Source organism: Lepidochelys olivacea (assembly GCF_965140295.1).
Source record: "Lepidochelys olivacea isolate rLepOli2 genome assembly, chromosome: 15".
Classification (NCBI taxonomy): domain Eukaryota; kingdom Metazoa; phylum Chordata; order Testudines; family Cheloniidae; genus Lepidochelys; species Lepidochelys olivacea.
The window spans coordinates 18760913-18781293 of record NC_140425.1 but is presented as its reverse complement, the minus strand read 5'-3'; the positions used below and the strand labels follow the sequence as shown (position 1 = coordinate 18781293).

At 44.1% G+C, this 20381-nt stretch overlaps 1 protein-coding gene across 2 annotated transcripts in view; it reads left to right on the top strand.

The window, feature by feature from the left end:
• Nucleotides 1-20381, top strand: part of ARVCF (ARVCF delta catenin family member) — a 449123-nt gene that overhangs the window by 184272 nt on the left and 244470 nt on the right. Inside the window, exon 4 of one of the 2 annotated variants that reach the window (XM_084649104.1) lies at nucleotides 2024-2110. The exons of the other annotated variant lie outside the window; for it this stretch is intronic. The gene's annotated coding sequence lies outside the window, so the exon portion shown is untranslated. The remainder of the gene's footprint in view (nucleotides 1-2023; nucleotides 2111-20381) is intronic. 2 annotated transcript variants of the gene reach the window in all.

Below are 20381 nucleotides of genomic sequence, written 5' to 3'. Positions count from 1 at the left end.
TGCTCATAGATGTCCACATTTCTGCGGCTGGTTCAGAGCTGTGCCTACACGGCCTTTTCTCTCCACAGGCCCAGGAGATCCAATATCTCCTGCCTGCTCTAGGCAGGAGCACACCTGGAGCATGTAGCCAGCATGGTCAGCTGGGTGGCTATAAAGAGCAGCTGGATGGCTATGGAGAGCTGCTAGGTGTGCTCGCTAAGCTGGGCAATCAGGAAAAGGATTTTCAAAAGTTCACAGGGCCTTAAGTAGCCTGGGCAGCAGAGTTCCCTGGGCAGCAGAGTTCACAATGGTGACCAGAGCAGGCAGTGTATGGCATTGTGGGTCAGCTGCTGGAGGCCAGTAATGGTCAACGTAAGTAACCAGTGTCAACTCTCGCACTGTTGACTAAACTACATTAACTCTGACTCTGTGCTGTGTGCGGAGATGGTTTTATTAAATTGGCGTAGCTGCTTTGCCTTGACCTAACTCTGTAGTGTAAACCAGGCCTTAATTTACTTACCTTCCCTCCCTTCAGATTGCAGCCAGGGTGTAAAGCTAAGAAGGCGGCTATAGAGTGGAACTGTAAGGAGCATCTGTGTGTATCTGGTATTGAGGATAGGCTGTAGAATGTGAGGAATCAAGGAAGGGTGGTCTGGGGAGTTGTCTGGTCTGAGTGCACTTGGCCGAAGAAGCAGGGAAGGAGAATGGAGCTGGAGAGGCACCAGCTCTCAAGGAGGATTGGTTTACATCTGAAATTCCTGGGCATTGTCTAGTTGTAAAATAAATACCACTTAACCTCTCTCCTTTTGTTTGAACTTAAAACTTGTGTAAAATTAACATTCAAAGCCCAGCCCTTTCCCCATTGAGGAGAATGAACTTCTTTCTGTTGGGGGCCACGTAGTGTTACTGCCCTACAAATAAATAATTACTGTACAATGTTTAATTGGAAAGCACTGACCCCCCCCCACTTCCCTTTTTGGGGTTCTTTCTTCTACCCGTGTGTCAGTTGAGTAGCTGAAGAACTGATGCACTCTTGGAGTAGCTGTTTGCCTCCATATTGATTCTCGATTAGCTTTCTCTGAATTGGGATACTGAACCAAGGTAAATGTTTTCCTCAAATTAAAATTATATGTGGCCCTTTTGATCTGTGGAAGATGTCTGAGTTTTGCACAAACTAGAATTTCCAAACAATTTAGCCGGATATTAATAAGGTATTTTCAGTTCAGTTAGGAAGAAAAGCACCTTTTATTACAGTGCAATGGAGTCAGTCACATCCTTTACAAGACAGCAGGAATGTTTAACCACAAGCATGAAAAAAAGCTGTTAGACTTGTACTGTCTAGAAAAGATATTTTCAAAGCTGCTGATATTGATACATGGTTTTTAAATGGGCTGTTTTCTCCTAGGTGGGAACAACTGCTCTAGCGGAGTCGAAAAACCGAGTTAGAACTTTCACATTTTGGGGATGTTGGTGTTTATTTCCCACCATTGTGGATGAAACCCACATTTTCAGGTTCCCAAGCCAATGGATCTCAGGGATCCTCCAGAAGAAAGGGATATCTATCTTCATGGAGACTCCTAGCCAATATCCTGCCACCTGGCTCCATTAGGCCCTTGACAGTATGGTTCCTTCAGGAATCATTGTGCCAGGTGCTCCAGAAATCTTCAAATGTTTCCACCCCAGGGTAGGGGACAACAGCCTGTGTCACAGCAGACTTATTCTATGTATCCTGTGTTGTAAGAGAATTGAAGGGAGCTTGACTACCTACTTCCCCAAATATATCCCTTCTACAGAGTTTAGACTCCATGGTGTCTGGGGTTGGGGGAAACAGACTTTTGAGGCTGCATTCACTCCTGTGCCTCCCCTGTGCTTCCAGCCCTCCCCTGTAATTCAGAAACACTGATTCACATCTGTGCATGAAAGCAGGGTGGAATCAAGGAAGCTGAAAATTGAAAGGTTTTTACTACATAAATTTCATTCATTATGTAAACATAGTTGTTACCTCTCCTGGCACAGAATAATAAATCTTTCTTTTCTCTGACAGATACATTATCATCAGATATTCCCTGGGCTTAATACCAAGGGAGAACTTTTCTTTTAAAGCAACTACAAGAAGGGGACAACACAAAAGGTATTATATTTCTACACTTGATTACAGTCTGTTCCTCTTCTGTAATTTTCTGCTTTGATACCATTTAAGGGTTTTAATTCATTAAGCCCTTTTTTAGTTTTAACTTTAATTCTCTTTTTGTTCCTTTTTAAAATTCATTACTTCTTACTCTACTAAAGACCCTAAATCTGCTACTAGGGCAGCCCTGTAAAAGTGGATGAGAGAGGAGGAAGGGGAGGTTGTAGTCAAGGTGAGAATCCAAGTTCTGTGAAACAAACAAAATAGACTGTCATTTCAATTTTTGGTTCAGAAACTCTATAGTGACTGAGCCAGGGGTGATGATGAAATTCAAGCCCTAGGTAAGAACATTCCTTACCAGCTTGTTCTTCCTTGATTCCACCCTAGCTGGTTTCCTAAAGTGTCCATCTCTTCTCATTCCCAGTTTCCTAACTCTCTCTCCTCTGAAACTCCCGTTTATCTTCCATTCACCCTTGCTAGGGTGGTAATATGTCCTCTGCCTGGGTGACCTCCTCTTACAGCCATGCTTCCAGGGGGTGAAGTACAGCGTCTCTTAGGCAAAATGATATTTTCTTGTGCCCTTCACAGAGATGTCTACCCTGTGCCTAAACCTGGCCCTGGTGAAGTCACCTAAAACTGGGGTAACAGAGCTCCAAACTGTTGCTGAGTCAATCCCAAAATGATTGTTTTGAAATCTACTCTGATTAGAGTTGAAACACGTAGAAATGAAATCAAAAGCCACATCCTTTGTCCAACAGACTAATAGGAGTAGTAGCACTAACATTCTCAGCTACTATGATTTCAGCTTCCTGTATCTTTTTAATCTGGGTGCTTGTGCTTCAAAAATTCCATTATTCAGCAACAACAGTGCATCAAATATTAAAGTACCGTAGTTTCTGTTTGTTTTCCTGAAATATTATTCCATTCTATGCACTGTTTTCCTTGTCTCTGTCTAGGTGAATTAGAGCCTTAGCCAAGGATTCTTCTAAAAATAACTTGACTCTGAAATAGCTCCTCCAGTTCTTTAAATTACCAAGTTTCATATCACATTTCTGATTTTACTTCTTCCCCCTCACATTTGATTGTTATTTTTGTTAAACATTGTCTCTGGTTTATGTGAAAAGCTGGAGGTGTATGTAATTCATATTAAAGTTCTCAAATTCTTTGTAGGAAGGATTCTGAAGAGTTTATTTTGTACTTAGTGCTTGGATTTTCTTTGCCACTTATCTCTATTACGTATGTAAACTTAATAAAAATGAGTTAAAAGATGTTTATTATAGCTAAAAACCTGTTTAAACAGCCCAGGTTTTTGGTGTAGTAGTGGAGAGAATTTATTATTAAACATTTGAAGTGGCTAGACAGTAAAAGCAAAATTTAAAACTTTTCCCACTCCTCAGCATAAGCATCAACAGAGTAGTTATTAAAAAGGGATGGTTAAATCCAAAGCTAGTTTCTTCAAGCAGATCTTAGGTAGTCACCCTGAAGCTAAATATCTCTATTTCTAAACAGCTGCAGTTAGGCCCTAGTGAAATATTCAGCTGGAAGGAAGACAACCCACTGACGGGGAGCTTCAGTTGTGAAAAGCATTGGGAGATCAAAGGACCTCGAGATTAAGATACACAAATAATGCAAAAAGAAAAGGAGTACTTGTGGCACCTTAGAGACTAACAAATTTATTTGAGCATAAGCTTTCGTGAGCTACCGATGAAGTGAGCTGAAGCTCACAAAAGCTTATGTTCAAATACATTTGTTAGTCTCTAAGGTGCCACAAGTCCTCCTTTTCTTTTTGAGAAACACAGACTAACACGGCTGCTACTCTGAAACAAATAATGCAGCTATAGAAGGAAAGAGGGCACTGTATGACTACATTAGCCTGGAAGGAAGTAACTGGACTTTCCAAAAGGTTAAGTGGAGCTAGGCTCTAATCCAGCTCGCCTCTGAAAATTTGGAGTGGTTTGGACTGGAATCTGAACTCTGTGGCTCAGGGCAATGTTTAATTATAATTGATCCCCTCTTTGGTCTATGCTCCCAGTGTATTAGTGGCAGGAGCTTCTATATACATAGCAGGTTTCAGAGTTTCTATATACATAGCACTTACAATCATTAAACTACCTGAGGTGAGTATTGAACCCCCTACTGCTATCAGTTCTTTTTTCACCAGAGATATTAGTCGAGCTCCTGGACACAGCTACTGGATTCCTTGGCTTTCAGCTGAAGCTTTGATAAAAAAGGAATCTTCTCTATGCTCAATCTCTCTTCTGCTTGCCCCTACTAGGGAAACCAGGCAGCCCCTAGATCACTTCTGCACTCTGGCTTTTGCAGGGCTGTTGGTGATTGCTCCTTTGCAATAGAAGCCAAGAATCCATCAAGGACAGCACTTTGTACTCAGTGAGAGAGGGGAAGCTCTTGTAACTGAAACATGTTAGTAACCAATCTATAAATCAAAGGTATAAATAGTTGGGGTCCAGTATGTGTCTGAACATTGCACTTGCAAGGAGTCAGCAGTCTTCTAGACTGGCCAAATGGCAAAGCTTCCAGCTCCAACCTTAACTTTCTGCTGCCAGGGATTGCAGTCCCAGAAAAAGTACATGTCTTCAGGATGGCTGGCTAAAGTGAACCTTAAACCCATGGTCCTGCAGCCTGTGGTCCCCTGAAATGCCAGATTCCCTGTCCAGTCAGATACATGGCACAAAACTAGGACTAGCCTTATTTTTGGCTACTTTGTAACTCACATATTGCTGTTTACGTTTGTAACAATTTACTATTTGGTTTGTAGAGAGACATCCCTGAAGCATTTTAAAACTGGGGCTTTATTATTCTGATTGAGTGGAGGAAAGAAAACATCTCACCTGTAATTATTGTTCACTGAAGTTTCGAGTTATACCCCTGCCATCTTTCTCATACAGTTGGGGACACATTTTGCATTCTGCATGCTTTTCCAAAGTCGGCATGAAAATGGATCTGATTGTTACTGGCTGCAGGTTTTGCTGTATCACATCAGAGCCTAGCCTGCATATTCAACTGATAAGACAGAGCCATGATTTTATAACACCCACATTTTCAGAGGGCTCTCTAATTTTGAACACCACAGATGCTGAATGTCGTACTTGAGATACCTATGGCGTGGTTGTCAGAGCTGCTGAGCACACACTGCTCCATTTGAAGTTGTCACAGGCCCGATGCTCTGGAACTGCTCTGTATGAAGCCAGATAGTTGTCGCCAGGGCAAGAAGCCTTTTCAGCTATGGCCTTCCTGGGTCTGACCTCAGAGCATTCAGCACCCGTGTTCTCACTGTGCACTTCCTGCAGTGACTTTCCAAATTGTATGAACAAGGCATAACGTTATTCTCCAAAGACTAAATTCTGCTGTTGGTGCAACACTCATGTCAGTGCGTCAGTATGCAGAGCAGACCACGGCCCTGTGCTTGGAAGATCAAGTGCTAAGTCTCTGCTTCCAGGAGCCACCAATGTCTTGATCCCCAGAGTGGAGAAGTTAATTGGCAGGGTTCAAGACACTGTTTCTGCTCCTCAAACAGGCAGCTAGACTCTGGACCAGGATGTTGTCATTGTCTGTAACAAAGACTACTCTGTTGGCAGTGTTAAGAAGACATTTATGTGCCAGAATCCATCATATGAAATGATGGGTCTTTGAGACCGTGATTAAAATGTATCTGTTTTTCCTGCTTTTGAATGCTTGTGCATGAACAGGCTGATTATTTGAGTTGTCTAGTGAGCTGAGTACATTTGCTTCTTGCACATATTATTCATTATTTCTTAAATATATATTTGCCTTGTGAAACGAAAAAGTTGCAGTGTTATTCAGGGAGAACTGGATTGTAAACAGATGTATCTGTATTGACTGAAGGGGAGCTGCCTCCTGCTTTCCCCAGCTCTGAATTTGGTCCATAAGATTACAGAAGACAAGTAAAGCACTGATCTGTATGTGTTTACCCAAGCTGGAAATTACACCTCCAACTCCAGTGTAGATGTATCCTTAGAATGGGACAGACAGTTCCTGGAGAGAATTAGAGCAATTGGGTCTCATTCTGTTTTCACCCTAACTTTACGCTGGTGTAACTGATTTCAGTGGCATTTGCCTGGTTTAAAATAACATGAGATCTCAATTTGTTCCTATTTCTCAATGAGAGAGAAGCTGCCATAAGGGAGAGTAACGCTGCATGCGTGGTTGGCAAGCAGTTAAAGTCTGTTTGATTTTGTAGCTTCAGGAATTCTAAGCCTGAATATTGACTTTTTATCTGTCAGAGCTATTATTTGTCCCTGTTTTTTCAGACCCCCTGAAGAGGTGGCAAAGAAGCCACACATTCCAGAGGAAGGTGGGGGAGAGATTTATAAAACAAGATACATGTTCAGAGAAACAGAAAAAGGGATATATTTTTTCCTCTGTGCAAAAAGAGCCATTAGAAAAACATGTTCTGAACTCTGCAGGACAACAATTTTTCTGGCAATACAAATTGGTTCATGAGGGAGAAACACCATGGCAGATATTTATTTGATTCAGACTTGTAAAAAAATATTTTCTGCTTTGATACATTTATTTCCCTTATTCTCATAAGCATTAGTGGAGTTGCCCTCATAAATCCACTGAGAAGAGAGCACTAGAACTAAACATTTGTTGTTAGTCAACAATGTATGTACACAGTTTTATTGGAACTAGCCTTTCTTCCACTGTAATCTACAGATCTCGTTTAGCCCTGCACTTCTACAATATATATATATAAAAAAAAGCAAATATCTCAATAGCCTGAAATCAAATTAGGTCCGTGTTTATCTACATGTAAAACACCTGACCCACTCTGCCTCCCTTGAATGCAAATAATTTTACTGATAAACAAAGCTAGACTGTGTGCTTTGGATCTGAGATTAAGTAGCTTTGTGTTTTTATCTACATGATACTATTTATAGAATCAATTAACTCCTCATCTTTGGGATAAGTGGTGTGACACATCTGTTGCTGAGCTCAGACACACTCCTCTGTAGGGTCACAGTTTGATTTCTTCCTCTCCCCTCAAAATAACCACTTTTTAACTAGTATCTATTAGCTTAAACACCTGCCTTTGGACATCATTATTGCACTATTTGTATTCTGTGAAGCTGGCCTAGGTAACTGAATGGCTTCCCTTATCCCTGCTACTTGACATTTTTTTCCTTTGCCATTACAATCACATTTTCTATGAACGGGTGAGGCTGCAGGCTTTCCATATCCTGCTGCAATGTTTTTGTTGCTGTACTTTGCTGCAGAAAGGGTCTTCTTGCCTGTGACTGTTGAGATCACTCCCTGCTTGCCTACTCTCTTGATCTTGAATTTTTCAAAATGGTGATTAACTATAAATGTTTGGACTCTAGCAATTCACCACTTATAATCAACCCCAGAGCATGATGACAGAAATGTTAGTTTTCAGAGTAGCAGCCGTGTTAGTCTGTATTCGCAAAAAGAAAAGGAGTACTTGTGGCACCTTAGAGACTAACAAATTTATTTGAGCATAAGCTTTCGTGAGCTACAGCTCACTTCATCGGCTGCAACTTCATCCGATGAAGTGAGCTGTAGCTCACGAAAGCTTATGCTCAAATAAATTTGTTAGTCTCTAAGGTGCCACAAGTACTCCTTTTTTTTAGAAATGTTAGTATAGCAGTTCTCCTTGGAATTGTGGTTCCTCTAATACAACCAAGTCTTGAAGCCAAGACAAATGGGTGACACTACTTTAAGTTTTTAATTGTTTATACAGTCTTGTGATTTTTATCAGAATATTTATCTCTAAATATAACCACACCTTATTCAAGTTATAAAAAGCAGTTTGACCACAAGCACACAATATTAATGAACCCATGGTGTCAATAGTCCTTAAAGTGCATGAGTCTTGACGGATACAAGTGATAGAAATGCAATGTGTTACTTAAGAGCCTGATCCTGTTATCTTTTCTTAAGTGAGTAGCACTTGCTCCAGGAGTAAACCCATTGATTTTGATGGAACTGCTTGCATGAGTAAAGGTTGCAGAACCAGGCCCCATTCTTATCAGAGAGGACCATCTGTGCAGATGGAATATTTTAATTTAATATAACATTTTCCAGAATTAATATTCCCTGCATTGCTTTTGTTTTATATAATTATTTTAAGGAGAATGTTCTGGTGAAACAGTAGAACAGTAGCTTGTTCAATTTGTCTCTGTTTGGTGCATATCCCGTTTTGAGGCATGACAGAAGGTAACGCATGTGGAGCCTTGCACGTCCATCCAAAAGACCAAAGCACCATCTGGATCATTGGACCGCAGAAGACTACAGATACTGCTGACTCCCTTGACACTGATGGGCCCCTCTAGACAGACTCTATTGGTACGGATTACCACTATGGTATCACAGGAATTCCATTTTTCTTAGAGACACTGGAATCCCCACTACTCGATACCAGCATCTTGGTACTGATCACATCTCGGTTTCCTGAATTCCCCGTGGTACCGAGACACTCACCATCGGCTCCCTTATTTGCTCCACCTCTATCAAATGAAGAAGAAAAAGGCAATGATGATAACATATCTTCTCTCTATGCAGAACTCCCCAGGAGAATGTCAAGAGACCAATCACCTAGAAACATTTACAGAGCCACAAGACTGACATGACAGACAAGACCCACCCAATTGTGTTTACACCCTTGAGTACCCTCCCAGTGACCATATTGGGACCGCTGGGCAGCCTATAGGCACTAGTTCTCACTGTAACTGTGCCTTAGTGGGTCACAACTGAGGATGCCCAAATTGAGGATGAACTGCTGAGAAATAGGGCAGATACACCCCAAGACTGGTGGCTAATCCCCCATAGGATATACCAAACCAGCAACAAAAGTAAACTTCTTTTTCACCACACTGGCTAACAAGGAGTCATAAAAGCAGTTTTCTTGAGCATTCCAGTTCTTATATCACCACCAAAAACACTGGATTCAGAGATGAATGAACCAGTCTCATCAAATGAAAGGTTCTTCGGATCCCAAAAGACCATCCACGCACCCAGGTCAATATATATCTTAGATCTCCCCCAAAAATCACACTGATGCCAGTCCTTTAGTATATAAAATCTAAAGGTTTATTCATAAAAAGAAAGAAAAAAAAGTGAGTTAAAATTTGTTAAAGGAATCAATTACATACAAAAATGGCAAAGTTCTTGGTTCAGGCTCGTAGCAGTGATGGAATAAACTGTTGGCTTAAGTCAAGTGTCACGGAGTTCCCGGGCAATGCTCTGGAACAGCTCCCTACGAAGACAGTCAGGACTCTGGTGAAGTCTCCTCTCTATGAGCAGACTGTCTTCAGGGCAAGAAGCTCACATTGCTTCCACCTTCCTGGGTCTGACCTTGGAGCATTCAGCATCATCTGCCCCTCTGTGCGCTTCCCACAGCAAGTCCACCCAGGCAGGGTCCTGGGGAAGCCAGAGGGTCCTGTACCCCAACTTCGCAGTCAGACATGACTCTTAGCCAGCCAGTAAAACAGAGGTTTATTAGATGACAGGAACACGGTCTAAAACAGAGCTTGTAAGTACAGAGAACTGACCCCTCAGCCGGGTCCATTTTGGGGGGCAGTGAGCCAGACAACCACGTTTGAACTTCACTCCACGTCCCCAGCCAGCCCCAAACTGACTCACTCTCCACCCCCTCCTCCTCTGGGCTTTGTCCCTTTTCTGGGCCAGGAGGTCACCTGATTCCTTTGTTCTCCAACACCTTTAGCTATCACCTTGCGGGGGGAAGGGCCCAGGCCATCAGTTGCCAGGAGACAGAGTGTTGGCCATTTATGTACACTGGCCCTTTGCTCTGCAACAATTACACCCTCTTATCCCACCACCTAGAGACCTAAGAAATGCATAGGGGAAACTGAGGCACCCCTACAGAATTCAGAGGAAACATTAAGAACAGTCCCACTTTGTCACATCGTGATGAAATAAACTTCTGGCTTAAGTCAAGTCTCTGGAAAACATCCACAGCTTGGATGGGTCATTCAGTCAGAGCTTCAGTTTGTAGCAAAGTTCCTCCAGAGGTAAGAAGCAGGATTGAAGACAAAATGGAGGTGTTTCAAGGACCTTTTATAGCTTTTGCCCATGTGGAGGGCATCCCATTGTTCTTACTGTGGAAAATTACAGCAACAAGATGGAGTTTGGAGTCACATGGGCAAGTCACATATTCATGCCCAATTTTGCTCAGTCACTGCAGGAAGCCATTACCTACACTCCAAACAGCACATTTACATGACAGTCCACTCAGTGTAGGTGGGCATCTCCCATGGTCCATTGTCAACCAAGTGTTTTTTTGATGAGACACTTAATTTGAATGGTCCCTCCAAGATGTGCTGGCTAGCTACCTTGTGGGTGGTACCGTAGGAGCCAACATTTGAAATCCAGGTACAGAGCCAATACTTATAACTTCAAATACAAAAATGATACATGCATACATATAGCATAATCATAACCAGCAAATCATAACCTTTTCATAGACACCTCACTTGACAACCTTTGTACAAGATTTGGTGCAAATATATAACAGTGGTTGAAACAATGCTTTATATGGTCATATTGTAATCAGATAATGCACACCCTTGAGTACCACCCAGTGACCGTATTGGGACCCGTGGGCAGCCTATAGACACTAGTTCTCTAGGCTCTCGAATGTCTCACATAGGGATAGAGGAAAATGATCTCCCTCAGCTTCCCTTTCTAGATCCTGATCCCCAAGAGGAGACTTTTGAGGAACAGGAAGCAAGACTGGATAAATAAATTATTCCAGCAACAAACATTTCATCATCCTCTCCAGACTGAAGCCATTATGCTTACTCCACCAAGTAAGGCAAAGGACTTCAAACAATTTCAAGACCTCACCAAGAGAGTGGCAAACTATCTTTAGATATCCCTTGAAGTAAAGAAGTTGCAACACAAGCTGCTAGACATTCTCCATATGTCCTCATCAGCTCATATGCTACTCTTCCTGATCAACGAGGCCCGACTGGACCCATCCAAAATCATCTGGCAAACACCTGCCATGATACCACAGAGGGAAGGGTTTCTACTCCAAATACTTCCTGATACCAAAACAAAAAAACAGAAGATGGAGACCCATTTTGGATTTGAGATCACTAAACAAATATGTAAAGGCACAAAGATTCAAGATGTTCACATTAGCAGCAGTAATTCCATTGCTGGACCAGGGAGACTGGTTCTCGGCCCTCAACCTACAAGATGCCTATTTTCATATCTCAGTTCAACCAACCCACAGGAGGTTCCTGAGATTCACCCTGGGTCAAGACCATTTTCAATACAGAGTGCTTCCATTTGGCCTATTGTGCACACCCAGTATGTTCTCAAAAGGTCCTATCTGTGGTAAATTAGGTCCTGTCTTTGCAAATTAGGAATCATGATATATCTGTTTCTAGATGATTGCCTACTCAAAGCATACTCCTTAGATGACACCCCATCAGCCATGCAGAAGACTACAACTGAACACTCAAAAATTGACTCTGACTCCAGTACAATATGTGGAATTCATAGGAGCCTGTCTAGATGCAGTGGAGGCCAAAGCCTTTTCCCCACTACATAGGTTCAATACTCTAACCAAGCGGCGACATGACCCTGCTGTTCCTAGGCAGAGGAACGGCCATGGGAGCTCCATGTGCTGCCCCCACCCTGCCCCGAGCACTGGCTCCGCAGCTCCCATTGGCCAGGGACCGCAGCCTCTGCCTAGGAGCAGCAGGGACATGTTGCTGCTTGTGGGGAGCCACCTAAGGTGAGCGCCACCTGGATCTGGCACACCAAAACCCCTCCCATGCCCCAACACCCTACCCCAAACCCTCTCCCACACCCAAACTCCCTCCCAGAGCTGGTGCCCCGCACCCTCTCCCACGCCCCAGCCCGAGCCCCCTTCTGCACCCAAATTCCCTCCCTCTTAGTTAACTGGAATTTTTTACTTACCGGCACCCCGCATTCCCTCAACATGCTGAATAACAAAGCTTTTATTTTATGTTGTTTTTGTATGTTTTCATGAACGTTGAGATTCTGGAGAACAAGATCTCAACTTCAGAGAGGTGCTGGTATGATGTACCAGCTCAGTCAGAGTCCTGCATAAAATGTGTAAATATTAAGAAAAGATATAAATTGTTATGGTATTCCTGAGAGTATAAATAAGGTGTGATCTACACTTTAAAATTGTATCAATCCAACTATTTTGGTTAGGGCTGTATATTTTTTTTTAACTGAAATAGTTATGCTGGTACAGTTCTTAGTGTGCATGCAGTTACAATGGTAGAAAGGTGCCTTATGTTAGTATAGTTTAGTTAGTATATTGTTGTACAAGAATAAGCTATACCAGCATAAGCACTTCTGTACTGGTAGAACTAGGGAGGTTGTACTGCTTTAACTATACCAGTATGATTAAATATATACATCTTTTATGTGTAGACAAGCCTTAAGATGTGCTGGAATTAAATGGCATGAAAGAAAATTTAGTCTGAAAAACGGGAGGGAGGGGTGAGCGCTATTGGATTGTGGAATAATTTCCCAAGGGAAATAGTTGAATGTCTGTGGTTAGTGTCTTTTAAAACTGCACTGGGTAATATATTATATACAGCAGCGGTTCTCAACCAGGGGTCCGCGAGCTCTTTCAAGAGCCCGAGCTGCAGCACCCCCACAGGGCTGAAGTCAGGAGCAAAGTTTGAAGCCCCAATCTGTGGCGCCCCCATGGGGCTGAAGCTGGGAGGCGTGGGGCTCAACAAGCCCCAATCTCCAGCGCCCCCTGGGGGCTGGAGCTGGGAGGCATGGAGCTGAATCCCAGAGCCCCAAGCCCTGGTGCTCTCCAGGGAGCAGAAACCCTGAGCACATGGACAGAGTTGGGGACATGAAGGTAAGATCTGTCTGGGCCGGGGACCTGGCTTCATGGCTGGCAGAGCCATTGGGGAACAGGGACCGCAGGAGAGCCCTCTCGGCACACAGCCCCTGCACCCTGAGCTTCCGCTCTCCCTGTGCCCTGAGCTACCCCCATGCCCACACACAACCCCAGCTACCCCTCCCTGCACCTTGAGCTACCCCCATGCCTGCACACAGCCCCTAGCTACCCCTTCCCTATACCCTGAGCTATGTTGTCCCTGTGCCCTGAGCTATCCCCATGCCTGCACACAGTCCCTAGCTACATAGGTGCAGGAAGAAGAGGTGTGGGGAGCTGCTACTGGCCACAAACCTGCCCCAGCCTCGGCCCCCTTATCCCTGTCCATGTCCCCCTGCTCCTGGAGACATGGCCCTGCTCCTGGCCTCAGCTGATGGGGGAAGGGGAGGCACAAGGTAAAAAGTTTGGGGATAGTTTTGCTGGCTTTCAGCACCCCCACTATAAAAGGCATTCCAGCACCACTGCCTAGCTAACCCCCGCCCTGCACCATAAGCTACATTCTCCCTGCACACTGAGCTACCCCCTCCCTGCATTCTGAATTATCACCCTGCCCGCACAGCCACAGCTACCCTCTCCCTGCACCCTGAGCTACCCCCCTGCCCGCACACAGCCCCAGCTATCCCCTCCCTGCATCTTGAGGTACCCCATCTGCATACAGCCCCTAGCTACCCCCCTGCCTGCACCCTGAGCTGTTTTCAAAGATTTTAAGCTAAGCCCCCCACCTTTGAGTTATAATTTTTGGTTGTTCCCCCCACCCCCCAACCCAGACAGGTGGGTGGCCTGCTGAGGTGAATCGGGGGTGGAGGTGGCATTCCCTCTCTGGACCCCACTGTGCAGAGCTGGCTCGAGCCCCGCTGGCTCCTGCCCGGCCCTCCCACCCCCGCAATAGACATCAAACTATGTCTATGCCCAAGGACCCTGCCCCGAGGGACCCCCCTGCCCCCGCTGGGCCCTGGAGTTTTTAATAGCATATTGGGGGGGCCTCAGAAAGAAGGAGGTTGAGAACCCTTGATATACAGGACAATCTTGTTTTGGCAGGGGATGGACTAAGTGATGTACAGTAATTGTTCTTAATTTCTATATTACAATTCATCAAAAGGCTAAGATTACACAGTGCCTTTTTCATCCAGCGACCTCAAAGTGCTTTTGTAAATGTGAATTCTGTCTTCTGAAGAAGGTGTCAGTAAGCTAGTTACTATTATACTCAGACAAACTGATGCACAGATAAGTAGGCTGAGTAATTTACCCAAGTTTTCACAGCCTGTGTGTGGGTGAAGTGCGAATAAAACCCAAGAATCCTGGTTCCCAGCCCCCTGCTTTATCCACTAGACAGGCTCCCTTTGTGTAAGAACGTGTAAGCATGTTTATATGTTACACTAATTCTGTTTATCTAGCCATTGCAGCTTTTCATGAGTTAATATGTGATTTCTCTGCCTTTAATTTGTGAGGTTTATAAGGGAAAAATTAATTTTAAAACTCACTGGGAAACCAGTGGTATCTCATACCTAACTATTAAATTGCCACTGACTGAATTAATGAAACTTTGAACCTTCTGATTGTAGAAATCTTGAACGTCTTGTATTGAAACTTTATTTTTCCTGCTGGCAATAATGAAACTGGTGAGCTGCAAGCTTTGTTGACTTATCCATGCAATACAAACTGTAAAAAAAATCCAAAGTTCCTTCCCAAGGAAGTGTCTGCTTAGTCTTCCTGTTAGCACTTCCACTGCCCTTGTTCCTTCCCCTGTTGAAGGCTTGTTTCACAGACTGCTTCTATCCCCAGTAACAAAAAAACCCTAACCAGCCTTTTTGTTTCTTTTGACACCAACACAATATGTCAGCCTGTGCCTATGAGAGAGCTATATTGAAATAGCTTTCTTTGTGAATTTCTCATTGCTATTCATGGGTGGGGATTGTCGCTTAAGGGTCAAATTAGAACGCAGTCAACCAGAGCGACGACAGTGAGTGGAGCCAGCCTCCAGCTAGATTCCCCCTCCAAGTTCTGAAAAGCTGTTAACTTGGAGTTCATCACATACATTATATATTGGTTTTGTAAAATGCTCTTTTCATACGCACAGGCTGAATTCTGCTGAGTTTGTTCCTCATAGTCTATACTTTGTGGGCTCACCTTTTGCCCCATCTCATTATTTTCATCTTTGTCTGCATCTTAGGTCATTTGTGCCCTTTCTGATGAGCTGTTGATCACTAGTGTTGAACTTCCATCATTTTAAGGAAAACTACTTATTTGAGTGAGATGGATTTTCTGTTATCTTCACTGGGATTATACTGTAGCAAACTTGTAACCCTTGACCCAAAGGAGTTTCAGCACTGAATCCTCCTACAGGGAGAATTTTATAAAGGGCAGATTAGAGATTCTTTGAGCTACATGTAGCTTGTTAGCTCCAAAGATCTGCCTTCATTCAGGTTCCCTGTAGGACTGAAGTTCAGGTGGTTACTTTAAACAGATCAAGGTAGTTTGTGGTTGCAGGCTGTAGCATAGTGTGTATCATAAAACTTGACCAACATCAGTGGATGTTATGTTGGGTTAAATTTCCAACATGGGTGCCTAAAGGTAAGCACCTAAATAAATGGCCTGGTGTTTTTTGTTTTCCATTGTTGCTGAGCATCCCCATCCTCGTAGAACTCAACTTGGAGGTGGGATATTCACACTTCTGAAAATTGGGTAACTCAAGTGCCTAAATATGACTCTGAGTGCCTGACATTAGACCCCCATGTTTTGAACACTTTGGACATAATGTCAAGTTGTACAAGTTTCTGAATTCTGAGTTCCAGAATTTTCAGCCCATGTAAGACACTAGCAATAAATTTCTCCAGTAACAAGTAAGTATTTCCATTGACAACATGTTGGCCAATCTGGCTGTCAGGATTAGCTTCTATAAATGTGGTTTCTCTTTTTCTTCTGAGTTATGCAGAAAATGCTATATATATATATATATATTTAAATGCTAAATATGTAAATATATATATATATATATTTAAACTGTGACATTCATTCCATATGGAAAGGAGGACATTTGGAATGACCATGTTTAGAAAGAAAAAAGAAAAGGAGGACTTGTGGCACCTTAGAGACTAACCAATTTATTAGAGCATAAGCTTTCGTGAGCTACAGCTCACTTCCTCAGATGCATATCGTGGAAACTTTCCACGATATGCATCTGAGGAAGTGAGCTGTAGCTCACGAAAGCTTATGCTCTAATAAATTGGTTAGTCTCTAAGGTGCCACAAGTCCTCCTTTTCTTTTTGCGAATACAGACTAACACAGCTGCTACTCTGAAACCTGTCATGTTTAGAAAGAGGCTCTTGGAGCACTAATGCCTCAATAACTAACTTTTCTTCTCCTTCCTTCTATTGTAGCTGATTCTGCTTGAGACTGCTGTCCTGCTTTCTCTACACTTTTCTAGTCTTAGTGGGTGATGTTACAGCATCTTTAACATTCAGACCCTAATACTCTACTAGGTGTGTATTGCTTGGTTTTCATTGCATGATTTCTAATGTTGCATGGGAGATAGCATTCACTCTAATGCTGCTTGTGTACTCTGGCAACTTTTAGCAAATAAACTGTGAATCAACAGACTTTTTCAATCCCAGTTTTCTGTTATGTTGTTCTTTCTCCCCTTCAGATGCACGTAGCTACTATGCCCATACATACACATACATATCACGTTCTGTTTTGCTTTCTCTTATTTGCTTATATTCAGGATACTTCTTGTTACTTCCCACAGCAGTATTCCCTGTTAGTAGGACTCGTTCCTGCTTGGATGCAAACTGGGTTGTGAGAGCAGCAGCAAACCATCAGAGGGGCTGAGTATGTTGTTATTCATGAGGTGAACAGGCTATGCAGGCTACTGGGCACACAAGAAAATGGTCACATGCCATGGGATACTGAGGAGCTCTCTGAGAAGCACCTTTTCCTGAGAAGGTTCTGACACATCTCTGCCACCAACTGGCAGACCCTACTCTGTTTCTAACTGCAGCTCGCTCAAGTACCCACTATTCTTCATTCGCAGGAGGAATAACTGTGAATCCTATACCTGCATTGACTGGAGTGTTTAGGCTAGGATTTTCAAAGCAGTGTAAGGGAGTTAGGTGCCCCCACTGAATTTCAGTTAGGGTATGTCTCCATTGTAGCTGGAAGTGAGTCTCTTATATGGGTAGACAGACTCATGCTGGCAGGGCTCAAGCTAGTGTACTGAAAACAGCAGTGTGGACGTTGCAGCTTAGGCAGCAGCTCAGGATCCCAAGCCCGCCCGACCCCCTGGGTCTGAGTTTGGGTGCTTAGCCCAAGTCTCTGCTGGAGTTTTAAGTGACCACACCGCTATTTCTTAGCATGCTAGCTCATGATCTGCTAGCACAGGAGTCTACCTAGGGCTGGGAGGCTGGCTCCCAGCTGCAGTGTAGACATACTCCTAGAGATCAGTGCCTCGCTCCCTCAGGGCTCTTTTGAAAACCCCAGGCAATACCCTTCCTCCACCCCCACCAGACCCACTCTCCCATTAGTCCAGAATGCACAATTCAGTAAACAATTAGGGCTTTATTCACATTGCTGAGCACAGTGCAGAGATATGTACACAAAAGAGAGAGAATCTGGAAGTCTCTGCACAAATCCTGAACAAACACAGAGGACTGCTCACTAGCACGTTGACTCTTCGTAGGACAAAATTCTTAGGGACAAATCTCCCCTTCGCAGAAGACTAGCAAAAGGCCTGTGCAGTCCATAAATCTCAAAAGATACATACCGTAAAACAGGGCATGAGTTGGATGTAAGTGGTGCATAGCTCTTTTGCCGGTTCTTTGCATCAGGGGGAATTTCACCCTAAGTGATCACTTAAACCAGGGGTTCTCAACCTTTTTCTTTCTGAGGCTCCCCACAACACACTCCAAAATCTCCAGGGCCCAGCTGGGGAGTGGCAGGGGGAGGGTGGCTCAGGGCTCTGGGCTGGGAGGTGGAGAGGAGGTCTCAGGCATAGGTGTAGTTTGATGTCTATTTTGGGTGGGCAGGGGACAGCAGGGGTCGAGCCAGCTCTGCACGGGATCTGGGGAGGGAGCGCCACCTCCACCCCCTGACTCACCTCAGCAGGCCACCCCCTGTCTGGGTTGTGGGGGAGGGGTCGCAACCAAAAATTGTAACTCAAAGGTGGGGGGCTCAGCTCAAAAAGTTTGAAAACAGCTCAGGGTGCAGGGTAGCTAGGGGTTGCATGAGGGAAGGGGGGTAGCTAGGGGCTGTGTGCGGGCAGGGGGTAGCTCAGGGTGCAGAGAAGGGGGTACCTAAGGGCTGTGTGCAGACAGAGGGGTAGCTCAGGGTACAGAGATTGGGTAGCTAGGGGTGTGTGCCAGGAGGGCTCCCCCTGTGGTAGATGCTCCCTGAGGGCTCTGCCAGCCACAGAGCCAGGTCCCCCCGCCCAGATGGCTTTTATCGGCTGCATGAGCAAAGGGGGCTGGGAGCTGGGGAGCAGCTTCAACCCCCTGCAGCAGCGGGAGATGAGGGAACACCGTGGCTGTCTGCTCTGTGGCACCAGCCAGAGCAGCAGCTGTCTCGCACTGCCCAGCTCTGGCTTCCGGCCTCCGACCTGGCCAGGGGACGGGGAGAGAAAGAGGTGGAGAGTGAGGGTGGAGTGCCCCAGGTCTTCCCTGCTCTTGCACTGTAGTTTGGGGTGGGTGAACACCTCTGTGTCCCCCAACTCTGCCTATGGGCTCAGGGCTTCTGCCCCGGGGGGAGCACCGGGGCTCAGGGCTCCGGAATTCAGCCCTCCTGTTCCCAGCTTTGACCCCACAGGGATCGCCGGGAATCAGGGCTTCAATCCCGTGGCTCCTGGCTTCATCCCTGCAAGAAGTGCTGGGGCTGTGGGTTTTAGCGTGGGGCCCCGCGACCCCTGAAATGGTTTGTGGACCCCCCTGGGGGCCAGGGACCCCCTGTTGAGAACCGCTGACTTAAACAACTAGTTTTTGCTTATGTTGACCCATATGAGGCAGCTTGGTGCATTGATTCTAAATATGAGCAATCAGAAAAGACAGATCAATTTACTGCTAGTCTGTATTCTAGCTGTAATACAACATAATAGGACATTTAGAATCACATAGGTAGGACAAAATAGATTTGCTTTTGTCAGCATAGCCTTTGACACTCTTTGTGCAGTTGTTTGCTGTGTTTAAAATAAGTCTCTAGAATTGCAGCACAAGGAATAATCTTTACCTGGCTGCTATAGTTTAAATATTTTTCATTTATTTATAGGGTTTTCCAGCACACTTTAATTTATTTACAAATGGTAGCAAATTGCAAGTGGCAGGCTGCCTAACTAACTTCATGAGTCAGTACTTTTTTTTTCTAGAAAAGACTGCTGATAGTGTAAATTGTTCAAACACTAGGTAAATAATTGGAAATGCAATCAACAGAAAGCAAGTATTTATCTACTAATAAATCATTTGAAATGCATATGTCAGTCTTTGTCCAACCATTCTTAAAAGGCATTTAGTAATTCTGCTGCTGTTTCTGCCTAGCTGTCAGAATTTTTATGGTCACTAATTGTGCATTTATTTTCTGCCTGTGTTTCTCTTTGCACAAAGAAAAGAAACACAATATCGATGGTTGCAAAGAGGCTCACATGTTATTTCCTTCATGGAGAGCTATAGGATACTCTAGAGATTGATATTATTTATATCATCTCATTTTTACAGATGGGGAGAGGTTCTCAGTTGCGTGGCATTAGCAGCCATTTACATTTATTCAAGGATTTTCTGAAGGGGAATCTTTGTCACGTGTTCTCAGAGCATGGCTTGAAAAGTATACAGCAGCTCAGTGATCAGCCATGTCTTTTTCCTTTGTATTAATGACACCGCTGCTTCAAGTCATCAGTTGAGGGGAGGAGCAGCAGGCAGGACTCTTCATTTTTCAGACTTTTGTTGTTAGATGTTCCTAAGGAGAAAGACAGTGTGAACTCTCTAGCATTTTATTTTTATACTGCTAGGGGAAAGTAGATTTGTAATTTGTTTAAAGTAATTTATACCCCATTTTGGTGTCCTCTCCTTCACCTCACTCCCAACTAATTCCCTTTTTGTAGTTAGACTATGGAAGCATCTTATAGGAATATTTCCAGAGTACCACAGAGATAATAGAAACAGGTCATGAGTGATGCATTGTGTGTTCTGGAGAAAGCTTTGTTAGCTCAGGCCAAGAGAGATGCTTGTTAATCACTCAAAACCATTACTTTTCTGAATCTCTAAATTTTGAATGAGCTTTAATTCATGGTAGGTTCATCTGCTAGAGGCTCTGCTTCAGAAAGATCTTGAGTTTACTGTGCTTCCTCTTAGAGGCTATTAGAGGAAGCAGGGTAAG